This window comes from Moschus berezovskii, chromosome 9 (genome assembly GCF_049115385.1).
Source record: "Moschus berezovskii isolate FMDL1 chromosome 9, NW_MosBer_1.0, whole genome shotgun sequence".
Lineage (NCBI taxonomy): Eukaryota > Metazoa > Chordata > Mammalia > Artiodactyla > Moschidae > Moschus > Moschus berezovskii.
Window position 1 is genome coordinate 77,862,876 of NC_142468.1, and position 16,070 is coordinate 77,878,945.

Genomic DNA, 16,070 nt, shown 5'->3' on the forward strand with positions numbered 1-16,070 from the left:
TTCACGAATAGAGAGTTGTCATTTCATAGGAGACTGACAAAATTAAAAGGTATAATCAAGAATGCTTACTTAGACCTATACTTACTCCTTTTGGATACAAATTCCCTTCCCCACAAGAGAATGCAATAGAGGATGCCCGTTCCACTCCAGGTGACAGTTAGTGACCTAAATATCCTTTGGAATGTTTAGGTTATTTCATCACAGCATTCATTGTTCATTCTCTTGATTATTTTTTTACATTCACATTTTTGGGAGAATCTTTGCAAAGCGTCACATAGCAATAACTCATTTAGAAAATACTATCAAAGAGTAAAATTTTCCAAGCTAATACATTTTAAACTTAAACTTATCTCTTTAAGCAAAATGCATTAACCAAATATATATGACCTCCTATCTTTTTAACTAGAAAGGGCCCTTATTTTCAAGTTCATTTATGGTACATTAAATAATATTAAATGCGATTTTACATCAACTGCCTAAACTCAGCTCCTGTCATCCTCCAATCTGGATAATTCCATTTGTGACAAACTCTTAAACCATACTTTTTAGATTCTATTAGAGACTCTATTATCAAGGATTGTGGTAAGGGTTTTAAAGCCCTGGGATAAGGTTCTGGATGTGTTGCTGACTAGTAATATAATATTGAGCACATTAGTTAACTTTTCTAATACTCAGTTTCCACATATGAAAAATATGGACAATAATCATCTCCTCACCAGATTATTATAAGTACTTTAATGCACACAAAATGTATGTGAAAACACTTCCAAACTAAACAGTTTTGCCCACTGACATTATGCTTTTTATACTATTTTTTATAGATACTGACCCTTATCACTTCTAATTATAACATAGAAAATGAAAAGTGAGAAACTTTTTCTTAAAAAAAAAAAACATTTTTTTTTTAAGGAATTCTCAAAGTCTTATCTATCTTCTTAAAAGCTCTCTCTGCATTCTTCCAAAGAAGCTGCAGAGAGAACATAGTCAGAACGGATTATTTTATAATATATTGACAAAGTGTTTATTTGCTCAATTGTGTATTATCTTGTTATTCGTGTTTTCACTTATTGCTTATCTCAACTTTTGTCTAATTAGAAATCATTGTGTAGCTGGATATTTTTTAAAGGAGATATCTTATTTCACTAGGTCTGAGAAATTCTAGACAAAACCTAGAAATTCCATATACTGAATATAAATCATCTTTTGGAAGGTTTCTGAATTGATAAGTGAAATGCTACACTTGGCCTTCAAATGATCTATGTTAATAAATCAGATCTTTGCATTTCATGGCTGTCACCTTATCTGTTGATATTCTGTACTATATTCTGGTCATCTCAGTTTACTTCTTTTCATATGATACAATGTTAGCTTCAAAGGACTGTATTTCAAACCAAAACAGCTATAATAACTTCAGAGACAACATATATTAAATGGTTTTAATGATGTGGTAGTGGAAATTAAGTAATAGAGAAAGGACAGAGGCAAGAGGAGAGAGACCCTCACAGTAAAAATCACAGTTCTTTCCTTGTAAGTGTGGCCTCTGAGACTTCTCTAAGAATTGAAGCTGCTTGTGGATAATCCCAAGTGGAAAATGAAAATTAGCCAGGCAAGAAGGCAATACAAAATTCTGGATACCTTAGCTCCTCCTATTAATTGTTGTATTTGCAATGTAGATTTATTTTTTTGCTTAGCATCATATTTGACCCACAAATGTATAAAATAAAGTGTTGATTTACTGCATCTGCACCTCTTAGCTATCCTTCATCAGTAAGGATAATTGAGAGAAGAATCTCTTTGTTAAAATTATAGATAAAACATTTTCTATTAGGAGCAACTCCAGAGCATTTTAAATGAATGTTGAGAAGAACCCTTTAGGATCAGGGTCTACTTTTCTTGCTCTTGATAAAAATCAATGTTTCTCTTTGTAGGTATTTCATGAACCAAGAAAATAATTCTAGGGTGGCTGAGTTTGTGTTGCTGGGGCTCTCCAGTTCCTGGGAGCTCCAGTATTTCTTCTTCATGTTGTTTAATTTCTTGTATATCCTCGTTGTGCTGGGCAACCTCCTCATTGTACTCACAGTGATCTCTGAACCTGCTCTGCATACACCTATGTACACAATGCTCAGTAATCTTTCCATTTTTGATGTCTTTCTGGCCACTTATGCAACCCCCAAGATGATTCATGATTTCCTTCATGAACCCAAGACCATCTCCTTCGAGGGCTGCATGGCCCAGATATTCTTACTCCATGTCTTTGCTGGTGGTGAGATGGTGCTCCTTGTAGCTATGGCATATGACAGATATGGAGCCATATGCAAACCTCTCCATTATGCAACCATCATGAACTTGTGCAAATGTACAGGTCTGGTAGTAGGCTCTTGGGTGATTGGGGTCATGCACTCCTTGAGCCAACTAGCTTTCACTGGAAACCTGCCCTTCTGTGGTCCAAATGTTGTGAACAGTTATTACTGTGACCTTACTTTGGTCATCAAACTTGCCTGCTCGGATACGTATGTCCCTGAAGTGTTGATGCTTTGGATAGTGGTCTCATGGGGGTGGCTACATTCCTGCTCTTGCTGGTCTCCTATGCAGTCATCCTGGTCACTGTGCAACGCCGTTCCTCAGTGGACATGACAAGGCCCGCAGCGCTCTGACTGCCCACATCACTGTGCTTACCCTCTTTTTTGGGCCCTGTATCTTCATCTATGCCTGGCCTTTCAGCAGCTTCCCAGTGGATAAAGTCCTTTCTGTGTTCTCTACCGTTTTCACACCTATACTGAACCCCATTATCTACACATTGAGAAAAAGATGAAATTGGCAATGCGTAAACTGAAGACCCGCTATGTATGTTCCAGGCTGCCTGATCAACTCTCTCCCCTAAGACTAGATGTGTTGAGGTGAGTAGACAGAAATATACTCAAGGAAGCACGGATTGACTCCTTTCTTGGTGACCACCATCGTTTTTTAAAAATACTTTATTTGCTTAAAGTGACAAAGGTAATACATGTTCTTTGTTAAATATCTATAGTAACGAAGCTTATGTACAATTATGCATTCTCTAGCTACAATTATTTGTGATATAGTTTTATAGTTTATAGTTAATTTGCTTATATTTGCTACCTAATGTCAGTAACAAGATATTTCACAAACTATTGTATAATTTAAATTGTATGAGTATGTTACCAGCACAAACACAGACACATAGATCAATGGAACAGAATAGAGAGCCTAGAAATAAACACATGCAATTATTGTCAATTTGTTATTGTTTAGTCGCTGAGTCATGTCTGACTCTTTGTGGCCTAATGGGCTGCAGCATGCCAGAGTTCCCTGTCCTTCAGTTTCTCATGGACTTTGCTCAAATTCATGTCCATTGAGTCAGTGATGTTATCTAATCATCTCATCCTCTGCTGCCCTCTTCTCCTTTTGCCCTCAATCTTTCCCAGCATCAGAGTCTTTTTCAATGAGTTGGCTCTTCTCATCAGCTGGCCAAAGAATTGGAGTTTCAGTTTCAGCATCAGTCCTTCCAATGAATATTCAGGGTTGATTTCCTTTATGATTGACTGGTTCAATCTCCTTGCAGTCCAAGGGACTCTCAAGAGTCTTCTCCAGCACCACAATTCGAAAGTCGTCACGGTTCTGCACTCAGCAATTCTTCTGTGCTCACAACTGCACGTGAGTACTGGTAAAAACATATCTTTGCCTATTCAGACCTTTGTTGGCCAAGTGATTTCTTTGCTTTTTAATATGCTGTCTAGGTTTGTCAGAGCTTTCCTTCCAAGAGCAAGGATCTTTTAATTTCATAGCTGCATTCACTGTCTGCAGTGATTTATGGTCAATTAACCTACAACAGAGGAAGGAAGAATATACCACCGAGAAAAGACAGTCTCATCTATTCAAGGCACAACGATTTACTTTTCTGTATTTTGTTAGCAGAGGAAGAATTATTCAAATAAATAGTGTTTTAATTTCGGGAACATTTCTGTTTCCTTCTTCTCATTTTATAGTAATTAATCTGTCCTCCTGCAATTAAAATTTCCCTCTTCAAGTATTAATTAGTAATTCTAATAATAATATATTCTCCTTTTAAGTAGTCTTTTCCCAGTTATTTTTAAGGGATATTTGATCAATACATACATTTTATGTATCAGAATATGTGGTAGAAAACTCCATTATAATAGCTAGTAGAATATTCACCATGCGAGAGGTATTGCTCTAAACACATTTCATCTTGTTAAAAAAAAAAAAAAAAGGCAGTCTCTTCAATGGGTGGTGCTGGAAAAACTGGACAGCTACATGTAAAAGAATAAAATTAGAACATTCTAACACCACATGCAAAAATAAACTCAAAATATATTAAAGACCTAAATATAAGACTAGATCCATAAAACTCCTAGAAGAAAACACGCTTTGACATAAATCATAGCAATATTTTTTGGACCTATCTCCTAAAGCAAAGGAAAAAATAAACAAATGGGACCTAATTAAACTTAAAAGCTTTTCACACCAAAGGAACTGATCAACAAAACAAAAACACAACCTACTGAATGGGATAAAATATTTGCAAATATGACTGATAAGGGGTTAACAGCCAAAATATGTAAGAAGTGTCATACAATTCTGCATCAAATAAAGCAATGACCTGATTTAAAAATGGACAGAAGAACTGAGTAGACATTTTTCCAAAGAGAAAATGCTGATGGCCAATAGGTAGATAAATAACAAGTGGTGAGGATCTGTAGAAAAGGGAACCCTTGTACACTGTTGATGTGAATGTACATTGGTATAGTCACTGTGGGAAACAGTATGGAGGTTTCTCAAGAAACTAAAGAATAGAGCTACCAATGACCAAACAATTTCACTTCTGAATATATATTCAAAGAAAACCTCCTTCCCCAAACACTAATTCAGAATGATACATGAACCCCAGTGTTTGTAGCCTCATTATTTACTATTGCCAAGATATGGAAGCATCCTAAGTGTCCATCAACAGATGCACAGATAAAGAAGAAGCAGTATACTATATATACAATGGAATACTGCTCAACCATTTGCACCAACATAGATGAAGTTTGAGGGTGCTATGCTAAGAGAAATAAGTCAGACAGAGAAACACAAGCACTGTATGATATCACTTACATGCAGACCCATAAAAGATTCATACACACAGACATGAACTTTAGACACTTGGCAATAAGACAAGGACAGCAAAGGGTGAGACTGAGGCATCACTGACTCAATGGACGTGAGTTGAGCAAACTCCGGGTGAGAGCAAAGGACAGGGAAGCTCGGCGCTGCGGTCCATGGGGTCACAGAGAGCTGGACATGACTAGGGGACTGCACAGCAATAACAATAAAATTAGAACAAACCTCCATCATACATGTTATGAATCAGGTAATTACTGAGCCCGAATGTGGTGTCTGAACGTTGGTTTAAAGGGCAGCAAACTGAAAAGGCAGTTATTTTGGAGATAATTAAACATTACGATCCAGAAGCACATTATGACGTCACTCCAGTGAAAACTTCTTACCTGGTAAGTTTCCATGCTTCCAGTCTTAGCCTTCAGTATACTCTAATATAGCAGCCAAAGTAATCATGATAAAATTTGTCACTTCTTTGCCCAAAACACTCCAAAGTGTTCATCCATTTCCTGCACGTTGAAACTAAAGTTGTCATGACCAACTCTAAGTCCCAATACCCCTATCCCTTGTTACCTTTCTGATCTTAACTCCATTTCTCACACTTGTTAACCCCGCTTCAATCAGCCTTGTCTTGTTACTGTTTTTGGAAATTCCAAGCACCTATACCAGGCTCTTTGCATTTGATATCCCCTCTTTGTGGAAGAAACTTTCTTCCTTTTGAAATCTGTATGCTTATCTCTTCATTTCCTTCAGGTTTCCTCTTCAAGTAATCTTTTCAGTGAAGTCTTCTTTGACAACTCTACCTACAAGTACAATGTTTTCAACAATATTTATCATGCTTCAGTTTTATATTTTGCTCCATAGCACTTACTACCATATAATGCATTATATCATGTACTTATTTCTTTACAATAAATGTGTTTGTTTCTCCCAACTACCCAGTAAAAGTTTAATTGAGGTCAGCAGCTTTGTTTCATTCACTGCTACATCCACTAAGCTTGGAAAATTGCATGGTATTTGGTTCAGTTCAGTTCAGTTCAGTCACTCAGTCATGTCCGACTCTTTGTGACCCCATGAATCACAGCACACCAGGCCTCCTTGTCCATCACCAACTCCTGGAGTTCACTCAAACTCACGCCCATCGAGTCAGTGATTCCATCCAGCCATCTCATTCTGTCGTCACCTTCTCCTCCTGCCCCAATCCCTCCCAGCATCAGAGTCTTTTCCAGTGAGTCAACTCTTCGCATGAAGTGGCTATTTGGTAGGCATGCAAAAATGTTATTGAATAAATTGGTCTTAATGCTATTGAAAGCAAAAAAGCAAAAAAAAAAAACCAAACTACTCTGCATAAACATAGTGGGAGTAAAAAGCTACTCATTCCACAACTGATATTTAATCCTCATTTCTTTCTCCAAGCCATAGAAAGGTTCTAAGCAAAAATGCTTCCCCTTCCCTCCCCACCTTCATACAATGCTATATAAACAACCAGAAATGAATACCTAAGTCTACCAAATATTCCTACCACAAGAAGCAGCATCCTTTTTCTGATACTTCCACTGACTGAGCAAATCTGTAGAAAAGTTTGAGCTTTCAGTCAGGAAGCAGTTTTTAGATTCAAATCTTTTCCACAGTTTAACGTTCTTGAATCCCATTTCATCATGTACAGAAGAAGGAAACCTAGCTAAATTAATTTTTTTCTCAGCCATAAAAAATAAGCACTGGAACACTTTTTATTTATTATGGAATTGCGGGATGTTACTATGAAAACAGATGAATGTAAAGCTAACATGATTATAGTGGATTGGAGGAGATAAGATTTGGAGTCTTCAGTTCCCTTTAAGAGCACATGGGGGCACCTGCACAACACATCCAGGGTTCCATGAATCAGAGTTTGAAATTCCATGGGCTGTAAGTCTTCCTGGCTCTTCCAGGATTTTTACATTCTGATTGGTCTTCTCATTCTGATTTCCCTCCCTCTCTCACAGTCCTTGCTTGCAATCAACTGAATAAGTCTGAATATCCTATTCCTGAAATGTTTAATCCCTTTGTTCTTCTTTGTACATACCCATCTTGATTTCAGAAGGCATATAAGGAACTCCTGAGGTATAACTTCCAATTGCAATTATTCTCCTCTAGCCTTTATCTCCTCTTGTCATTTCCGCAACCATCAGATGCATACTCCTAATCATATTCTCCTATAATAAAATTGTGAGTCGCATTTCATTTTCCAACAAATCAATTACAGAACCCTCAGTTGGTTCAGTTTAGTTCAGTTGCTCAGTCGTGTCTGACTCTTCGCGACCCCATGGAGTGCAGCACACCAGGCCTCCCTGTCCATCACCAACTCCCGGAGTTTACTCAAACTTATATCTATTGAGTAGATGATGCCATCCAACTATCTCATCCTCTGTCGTCCCCTTCTCCTCTCATCTTCAATCTTTCCCAGAATCAGGGTCTTTTCAAATGAGTCACTCTTCACATCAGGTGGCCAAAGGATTAGAGTTTCAGCTTCAACATCAGTCCTTCCAATGAATATTCAGGACTGATTTCCTTTAGGATGGACTGGTTATATCCTAAGGGATGCAGTCTCTTGCAGTCCAAGGGTCTCTCAAGAGTCTTCTCCAACACCACAGTTCAAAAGCATCCATTCTTCGGTGCTTAGCTTTCTTTATAGTCCGACTCTCACATCCATACATGACTACTCGAAAAACCATAGCCTTGACTAGACAGACCTTTGTTGGCAGAGTAATGCCTCTGCTTTTTAATATGCTGTCTAGGTTGGTCATAACTTTTCTTCCAAGGAGTAAGCGTTTTTTTATATCATGGCTGCAATCACAGTCTGCACTGATTTAGGAGCCCAAAAAATTAAAGTCTGCCACTGTTTCCACTGTTTCTCCCATCTATTTGCCATGAAGAGATGGAATTGGATGCCATGATCATTTTTTTCTGAATGTTGTGTTTTAAGCCAGCTTTTTCATTCTCCTCATTCACCCACATAAAGAGGCTATTTAGTTCCTCTTTGTTTTCTGCTGTAAGGGTGGTGTCATCTGCATATCTGAGGTTATTGATATTTCTCCTGGCAATCTTGATTCCAGCTTGTGCTTCCTCCAGCCCAGCATTTCTCATGATGTACTCTTCATATAAGTTAAATAAGCAGAGTGACAAAATATAGCCTTGATGTACTCCTTTTCCTATTTGGAACCAATCTGATGTTCCATGTCCAATTCTAACTGTTGCTTCCTGACCTGCATATAGGTTTCTCAAGAGACAGGTCAAGTGGTCTGATATTCCCATCTCTTGAAGAATTTTCCACAGTTTTATTGTTATCCACACAGTCAAAGGCTTTGGCATTGTCAATAAAGCAAAAATAGATGTTTTTCTGGAACTCTCTTGCCTTTTCGATAATCCTGAGGATATTGGAAATTTGATTTCTGGTTCCTCTGCCTTTTCTAAAACCAGCTTGAACATCTGGAAGTTCACGGTTCATGTATTGCTGAAGCCTGGCTTGGAGAATTTTAAGCATTACTTTACAAGCGTGTGAGATGAGTGCAATTGTGTGGTAGTCTGAGCATTCTTTGGCATTGCCTTTCTTTGGGATTGGAATGCCAACTGACCTTTCCCAGTCCTGTGGCCACTGCTGAGTTTTTCAATTTTGCTGGCATACTGAGTGCAGCACTTTCACAGCATCATCTTTTAGGATGTGAAATAGCTCAGTGAAACAAAGCCATGCCATGTAGGGCCATCCAAGATGGACAGGTCATGGTGGAGAGTTCTGACAAAATGTGGTCCACTGGAGAAGGGAATGGCAAACCACTTCAGTAGTCTTGCCTTGAGAATCCCATGAACAGTATGAAAAGGCAAAAAGATAGGACACTGAAAGATGAATTCCCCAGGTCGGTAGGTGCCCAATATGCTACTGGAGTTCAGTGGAGAAAGAACTTCAGAAAGAATGAAGGGATGGAGCCAAAGCAAAAACACCCAGTTGTGGACGTGACTCATAAAAGCAGCAAGGTCCAATGCTATAAAAAGCAATATTGCATAGGAACCTGAAATGTTAGGTCCATGAATCAAGGTAAATTGGAATAGTGAACATCAACATTTTAGGAATCAGCATAGTAAAATAGACTGGAATGGGTGAATTTTACTCAGATGACCATTGTACTTACTACTGTGGGCAGGAATACCTTAGAAGAAATGGAGTAGCCATCATGTTCAATAAAAGAGTCTGAAATTCAGTACTTGGATGCAATCTCAAAAATGACAGAATGATCTCTGTTCATTTCCAAGGCAAACCATTCAATATCACGGTAATCCAAGTCTATGCTCTGACCAGTAACAATGAAGAAACTGAAGTTGAATGGTTCTATGAAGACCTACAAGACCTTTTAGAACTAACACCAAAAAATGATGTCCTTTTCATTATAGGGGATTGGAATGCAAAAGTAGGTCCTCCCTTAGGTAATAAAAAATATATATATCTTAGACTATCTTCTGATCAAAGGAAGCTCTGGTATTTTTATCTTTTTCTGGAAAGTCCTTATAGTGAGGCTTTCTTATTTTAAGGCATTAAAGTGAGGGATAAGATATTTCCTATTACAAGGAACATGCAAAAGAGATTAGCTTATTTATAAGGTTCCTTAGTCTGGTATTAGACTAACTAGATGGAATAGAAATTTCATGGAGTTATTCCAGAGGTATGCTGAAAATTTTCATTCCTTACCTTCCCTCACCCTTTTAGTGATATTTAAAATGTATTTGTAAAAAAGATATGCATTAATATGTGTCTTCATAAATACATATTAAACAGATGAAGAGTCCATTAGAAAATGGGCAAAAGACATGGAAAAGCAATTGTGGAGTGAAAAAAGTACAAATGGACAATTCAGGGATTAGTGGTTAACCCCACTAATAATCATTAAATACATTCATATATCAGTGAGATGCGTTTTCTTTTCTTTGGGGAGCTGTATTGTGTGGCTTGTAGCATCTTAGTTTCCTGACCAGGGATTTAAACCAGGTCCACAGCACTGAAAGCATGGAGTCCTAACCACTGGACTGCCAGGGAATTCCCAAGATGCAGATTCATATAGCAAATTAGCAAAATTAAGAAACCAAACTATAATTCACTGTCTTGTCAAGAGAATGGGAGGTGAAGAACGGGAATCCTCAAATATCATTTTAGTGAGATAAATTTTGGTATATTTAATTTAAAAACTCTGAAGTGCATAATTATAATGATGTATCCTAAATAAATAATGTATATAATCATAAAATTATGTTGAAAAAACCAGTACTCGAGAAACCAAACACCACACTTGGAGAGTTGGAGAACTCAGGTTTATTATGCTGGTGGGCCCAGAGGAGTTATCACTCTAAGCTCTGAGCCCTGAACGAAGGGGTTACAGAGCTTTTCTACATGGACAAGCATGATTAAGTGGGTTTGCCGGTTTGCAGGGGCTGGGGGATTGCAAAGAACAGGACAAGGGTGAGTGAGATAAGCTCCAGTTCCTAGTATTGTGAGTCCCCACTTTCTGAGACCTACGCAATCCAGACTTTGCAAGGAGCAAGCTGAGTTACAGAGGCAGAAGGAGTAGGAGGTTATGTAAAATTTTAACGTTTTCTCTTCAGTTATAGCTAAATAAAAGCAAGGTTATTATACATTAATAATAAAATTCAAAATGTCCATATAATAAAATACAACAAATGTATTTTAAAAGTGGTATAAAATCCCAGTGTATTGACCTGGGGAATATTTATTATATATTGTTAAGTGGTATGTTTAAAATAATATGTACTGTGTATATAATGGTATACCTTTTATATATACAGTTATCTCTGTGTTCTCATTACAGATAATTTTTATTCTTATTCCTTACTTGACTTTTCTAAATTAAAAAATATAATCTTATTAATTAAAAAATGGTTTACTTTTTTTTCTGATTGGAAAGATTATATATACTTATCGCAGAGCAACAACAACAAAAAAACTTCAGCAAACATAAAAATGTATAAGGAATAAATTTATTGCATTCTTTCACTCAGAGATAACCACCATTAACACTTTAGGGTAGACCTTTATAAGCTTTTCTGTGAGTATAACATTAGCAAGAGTTTTGTATACAGATGATTGTAGTACATGGGTCTCAGACTGCTCTAGAAAGTTTCCTTAATTTCAGATAAAGAAACAGAGGTTTGGACAGTTAAGAACACTACTTTATCTGACTGCAGGTTTTACTAGGTATCTGTGGAAAGGAGCATGATGACCTTGAATTCTTAAGTTGGAGCAGTCAAAAGGGGAAAGATCCATTAAGGTGATGGATAAAGGAAAGTAGAGGCAGAGGAACTAAGTGAAGTGTAGTGATAGTCGCTCAGTTGTGTCTGACTCTTTGTGACTACAGAGCCTGTAGCCCACCAGGCTCCTCTGTCCGTGGAATTCTCCAAAGATAGACTTTATTTACTATCTTGATTATTTTGCCTAAGGTGGAAAATGGTCTTTGTGTAAAGAGGTGCCACTAAAGTGCATGGCATAACCATTCTCTTAAGCAGGATGATATCAAATATCACACTTTGATATTTAAGTACTACATTAATTAACACATGGAAATATTTTATCATTATTGGAGTTTTTATGATAAACTCCAATACTTTGGCCACCTCATGCGAAGAGTTGACTCACTAGAAAAGACTCTGATGCTGGGAGGGATTGGGGGCAGGAGAAGGGGACGACAGAGAATGAGATGGCTGGATGGCATCACCAACTCGATGGACATGAGTTTGAGTTATTGTACGATAACAGAGGCATTGTACCTAACAACTACTGAATAGCTTTTATGGACGAAGTATTTTTATAAGTTTAATAGAGGTGGACCTTATGAGGCCTTCCCCAACAGGCCTTCCCCCACAGCCTCTGCTTTAGCTGCTCTCTGAAGTACCTAGATAATAGTATTTGATGCACATTTCCTGAGTTGTTTTATCCAATGGAAGATGTTAAGTACTTGATGACCAGGAGCACATAGCCCCAGGCCTCCTGGAGCCTAGGACTGATACTGTTAACCCCTATGGCACTGCCCTGTTACCTTGCCATCAGCCAATCAGAGGATTGTGCATGAGACGGATGATCACAAACCTTGTGACCCTTCTCCCTCATCTGGCTTTTAAAAATGCCTATATTTTTGGGCTTGAGTCACCCGTCTCCTTTCATGGCCCTTCTATAAAGCTTTCTCTGCTACAAACTCTGATATTTTGGTTTGTTTGAACTCTCTGTGTGTCAGGTGCATGAACGTGGGCTAACATTAAGTGTTTTCTCTATTAATATTATATAGATATTCCCTCAACATTCAGAAAACAAAGATCATGGCATCTGGTCCCATCACTTCATGGGAAATAGATGGGAAAACAGTGGAAACAGTGTCGGACTTTATTTTTTTGGGCTCCAAAATCACTGCGGATGCTGATTGCAGCCATGAAATTAAAAGACGCTTACTCCTTGGAAGGAAAGTTATGACCAACCTAGATAGCATATTAAAGAGCAGAGACATTACTTTGGCAACAAAGGTTCATCTAGTCAAGGCTATGGTTTTTCCAATGGTCATGTATGGCTGTGAGAGTTGGACTGCAAAGAAGGCTGATTGCCGAAGAATTGATGCTTTTGAACTGTGGTGCTGGAGAAGACTCTTGAGAGTCCCTTGGACTTCAAGGAGATCCAACCAGTCCATTCTAAAGGAGGTCAATCCTGGGTGTTCATTGGAAGGACTGATGCTAAAGCTGAAACTGCAATACTTTGGCCACCTCATGCGACGAGTTGACTCACTAGAAAAGATTCTGATGCTGGGAGGGATTGGTGGTGGGAGGAGAAGGGGACGACAGAGAATGAGATGGCTAGATGGCATCACCAACTCCATGGATATGAGTTTGAGTGAACTTCGGGAGTTGGTGATGGACAGGGAGGCCTGGTGTGCTGTGATTCATGGGGTCGCAAAGAGTCGGACACGACTGAGCGACTGAACTGAACTGAGATATTCCCTACAATCCCAAAATAGGGCATATCAGTGAAACATTTGCAAGAAAAAATGCGTAAAATGAAGCAGTAATTACCTTAGGACATAACTTGCTAATGGATGCACAAATGACCTGAGATAAAACACAGACACTCACAGATACAGTTCACAGGTATGCTGGCCAGATGCTAAGAACCTAAGTGTTGTCCTGGGAAGAAACTTGGCAGTGCCACTTCTTGCTATTCATGGATCTTGACGCCTCTATCACAACTCACTGTAAAATAAACGCCAAACACTATTTTTGCTTTTCTCCTTTTTTTTATAAAAGCAAAAGTCTTCTTTGAATTTAAGTTAGCAAAACAGGCACTAATATAAGTCTTTTTCTGTAAAGCAAACTTTCAATAAGCAAGGGACATTTGTAATTCTTTTAATCTTTACAAAAATCCTATGAGTCATATATTATTATTTTCTCCAGTTTACAGTTGCAAAAAGTGAAGCCCAGAGAGTTTAATTAATATACCCAAGGTCATATTGCTAGAAATTACAAGACATAGTATTTGAAAGCTGTCAGTATGAGTGTAGAGTTTCTTTCCTGTTTCGGGAATTGTGATGATTGGTAAACTTCTATTTTTAGAATAAAACTATCATGCTCCAATGCAGAGATGAAAGCCGAGTTATCCAGTAATTAAAAAATAAATGATTAAGAGGAGAGTGAAAAGGTTGGCTTGAAGCTCAACATTCAGAAAACAAAGATCATGGCATCTGGTCCCATCACTTCATGGGAAATAGATGGAAAAACAGTGGAAACAGTGTCAGACTTTGTTTTTTTGGGCTCCAAAATCACTGCAGATGCTGATTGCAGCCATGAAATTAAAAGACGCTTGCTCCTTGGAAGGAAAGTTATGACCAACCTTGATAGTATATTAAAAAGCAGAGACATTACTTTGCCGACCAAGGTCCGTCTAGTCAAGGCAATGGTTTTTCCCGTGGTCATGTATGGATGTGAGAGTTGGACTGTGAAGAAAGCTGATCGCCGAAGAATCGATGCTTTTGAACTGTGGTGTTGGAGAAGACTCTTGAGAGTCCCTTATACTGCAAGGAGATCCAACCAGTCCATTCTAAAGGAGATCAATCCTGGATGTTCATTGGAGGGACTGATGCTAAAGCTGAAACTCCAATACTTTGGCCACCTCATGAGACGAGTTGACTCACTGGAAAAGACTGTGATGCTGGGAAAGGTTGGGGGCGGGAGGAGAAGGGGACGACGGAGAATGAGATGGCTGGATGGCATCACCGACTCTGTGGACATGAGTTTGAGTGTACTCCGGGAGTTGGTGATGGACAGGGAGGCCTGGCGTGCTGTGATTCATGGGGTCGCGGAGAGTCGGACACGACTGAGCGACTGAACTGAACTGAACTGAACTGAATGTGCTAATAAGGAATGTAAGTATGTTGAGAGGGATTTGACAGCAAGCTTGGCCTTACTCATTTTCTCTCCCAATTCTATGATATATTTCTATTTTACTTTACAGGAACATTTCTGATCCAGTTTCAGAAATTTGAAACCATGGACCAAGAAAATAATTCAGGCGTGACGGAGTTTGTGTTGCACAGTCTTTCAGGTTCTCGAGAGCTACAACTTTTCTATTTTGCATTTTTTACACTTTTCTATTTATCTGTTGTGCTGGGGAACCTGCTCATAGTGCTCACAATCTTCTCTGAACCCTCCCTACACACAGCCATGCACTTTCTACTCAGTAACCTCTCCTTCACTGACGTGTGTCTGTCCACCTTTGCTTCCCCCAAAATGATTGCTGACTTCCTCGTGGAGCACAAGACCATCTCCTTTGAAGGCTGCATGGCCCAGATATTCTTCCTGCATGTCTTTGCCGGTGGTGAGATGATGCTCCCTGTGGCCATGGCATACGATAGATACGTGGCCATATGTCGCCGCTGCATTATGTCACCATCATGAATGTGCGCAAGCGCATCAGCCTCGTGGTGGGCTCCTGGCTCATTGGGGTTCTGCACTCAGTCGGTCAGTTGGTCTTCACAGTAAACCTCCCATTCTGTGGCCCCAACAGAGTGGACAGTTTTCTCTGTGACCTTCCCCTGGTTATCAAACTTGCCTGCACAGACACCTTCACTCTGGAGGTCCTGATGCTGTCAGACAGCGGTCTAATGGCCGTGTGCTCCTTTGGGTTCTTGCTGGTCTCCTACACGGTCATCCTGGGCACTGTGCGGCGGCGTTCCTCAGCGGGCATGGCCAAGGCAAGGGCCACCCTGACTGCCCACATCGCCGTCGTAACCCTCTTCTTCGGGCCCTGCATCTTCATTTATGCCTGGCCTTTAGCAGTCTCCCAGTGGATAAGCTTCTCTCAATATTTTATACAGGTTTTACTCCTCTTTTAAACCCCTTGATCTATACCTTGAGAAATAAGAAGGTAATATCAGCAATGCAGAAACTGGGGCACCGACAGGTGTGTTCCTAACGGTCTTCCAGTTCTCCTTTGTGGCGAACAGCGGCCCTTGATAATAGCCAGGTCGGTGTACCTTCTTCTGTGAATTACTGTTGTGTCTCAAATACCATCGGACACATTTTCTTCCTTTTCAAATCTTTTGCTTATAGAACAGCAAACTAGCTATCTTAGATAATAGAAGAATAGGACACCCTGTCTTTTGCTTGTGAAATAATTTTTTTATATTTCATGGCAAAATTATTTATAATGTTGGGAAGGGGTGGGGTGTATTTTTCCTATTACCCCTTGTGAGGTCTTGTGGATAAACTAGTAAAAAAACTGACACAAAGATTAACAGGGGAAAAAGAAACACATTTTAATTCATCCATATGAAGCTCTCACAGAGATGAAACCTAATAAGAGGCCAAAGTAGGCAGCTTTTATACATTTTAGACAAAAAACAAACAAACAA

General features: G+C 39.0%; 2 pseudogenes; both read left to right on the forward strand.

The window, feature by feature from the left end:
* Nucleotides 1-1,914: 1,914 nt before the first annotated feature.
* Nucleotides 1,915-2,901, forward strand: LOC148776548 (olfactory receptor 4K15-like; annotated as a pseudogene).
* An 11,805-nt stretch (nucleotides 2,902-14,706) lies between these two features.
* LOC148776549 (olfactory receptor 4K15-like) lies at nucleotides 14,707-15,631 on the forward strand (annotated as a pseudogene).
* The last annotated feature ends 439 nt before the right edge of the window (nucleotides 15,632-16,070 follow it).